This window comes from Myotis brandtii, unplaced genomic scaffold (assembly GCF_000412655.1).
Source record: "Myotis brandtii unplaced genomic scaffold, ASM41265v1 scaffold1027, whole genome shotgun sequence".
Taxonomy (NCBI): Eukaryota; Metazoa; Chordata; class Mammalia; order Chiroptera; family Vespertilionidae; genus Myotis; species Myotis brandtii.
This window is the reverse complement of record NW_005353441.1, coordinates 64,524-66,596: the sequence shown is the minus strand read 5'-3', so window position 1 is coordinate 66,596 and position 2,073 is coordinate 64,524.

The window sequence follows — 2,073 nt, the reverse complement described above, 5'->3', positions numbered from 1 at the left end:
GGGGAAAGGTCTGTGCTTGTGGCAGAGACCAAGGAACAAACCTGCTGAGCAGGCGCCCTGGGCAGTGGAAGCATTCCTGCTGTTCTGCCTGCAGCCAGCCAGCGGGTCAGAGCTCTTCCCACGCAGGCAGAGCCAGTGCAGCAGCTCCCCAGGCTTTGGGGACAGGAGGTTTGCTCTTCCTTGGAGTGGTTACAGAGAATGACCACAAACCTGCCTGCATAAGAACCTGAAGCCAGACTTGGGGCCACATGTCTTTCACTTTGTTTACAGCTGTGCTGCAGGCTCAGAAAACTCCCTGGGATCCCTCCCAATTGCCCCCCTTCCCAGCCTGACTAGACCTCCTATGTCTTTCTCCACAGAGCCTACCTCTGTCTGAGACAGGTGCCTAACCTGGGACCTGCGCTTGTGTGAGTCTGGGATACTCTTGAGATTACCTGGGCACAAAGAGAATCTTCTTCCATTTATTAAGCAACACAATATTTATCTAGTCGAGTTGTGTCTAGCGGCAAAGTGTTGGACTGGGTGACCTCCAGAAGTCCCTTCAAATCCCAATATTTAGGCACCCCTTTTAATAGCCTACTAAAATCCCCAACCCTCACCTGCCCCTGGGCCTCAGCAGAGCAGAGCTTTTCTACCAGACCTAGAAAGGACAAGAGGTGAGGATAGGACAGGGGTTTTTCAAGTGGCTTCCCTATCTTGAAGCCAAGCGGCCAGTCACCCAAGCCTTATCTGAAAGGACAGCAGCTGATGCCTGGCTTGTGCTCTGGCTTCAGAAAGCCACAGAACAGCATGGTGAGCGTGGATTCCAGTGCTGCTCCCCTGAATCAAGGCTTGGGAGAATCTGGGGTCTAGGCATTCAGGCAGGGCTCTGCCCTCTAGTCAGGCCCAAAGACACCACCACCACTTCCCCAAGCTTCCCACAGATCATATGGTGGGACCATTCAAGAGCCTTATTTCTAACTGCCTGGACCCAGCCTGGCTCCTGGGTACATGGTCCAGCCCAAAGCTGGGAGGGCCAGTCTTATACAGTCTGCTAATCTTGCTCATGAAATAAGAAACAAGTTTCCTTTTGAGGAGATGGGGAATAAGTTCCTTTGGGCAGCTGAAATTTACCAGGAACAACAGGTTCCACAACCGTGCCTTCTCTTTCTAAGCCACTACACTGCTGGGCCCTTCAAGGGTCAGGGCAGGAGGCACAGCCATTGTCTGGTTGCTAATGTCAGCCTTGCAAGTCCAGGTGAAGCAAATGTGAGGAATGGGTCTGGCCAGGCTCTTACAGAGTGCCTTGGACAGTCCTCAGGTGTAGCAGGAACAGATGAGAATTTCTCCTTAAAACTTGGAGAGTACTTTCTCTCTTATTATCTCCTTCGATATTACAAATCCTATTGTTTAGACAAGGCTCAGAGAGGTTAAGTGCTTTGACCAGGATCTCACCCACTGAAGTCATAGGCCTGGGGCTTCATTCAGCCAGTATGACTCCAACACTATTCCATTGCACGTCAGCTTTGTGTTGAATTTGAGGTCCTAAGGGAACCCAAATAAAAATGGTAATATAGACCCCAAATCCTTGTGGGCTCTAGGGAGAGACCCAGAGATGCTCATTTTCACTCCTTGATGGTAATGCCTGTTGTCTTGGCTGCCAGAGGCTCTGTGGCAAACGAGTAGGGCATTTCCTTGGGAAATAGCCATCAGACTTAGAGCTTTCGTGTTCAGAATAACTGTCTTGGCACCAGGTCCAAGCAGCAGGTCTCCAGTACCCACAGAACTTAAACCCCTTATGTTCTTTCACTCACCCCATGAACCAAGCAACCATTACGTATGGAGCCCCTACTGCAAGTGAGGTCCTCCTTTGGTTACCCTACAGACGGGCTGCAGGAGCTGGCCACTCCCCATAGCTAAGTGACTCCTTATCTCTTTCTACCAAACCACAGAGGACTTTGTACTGCCAGGATCTCCCAGAGATGGAGGAAGAGTGAGGACTGGTTCTATAGCCAAAAAGCTGTGAGGAGAGGAAAGGAAAGGTTTCCTAATTGTGGTCCTAAAGGACATTCTGACATCTATCCTATTCTCCAG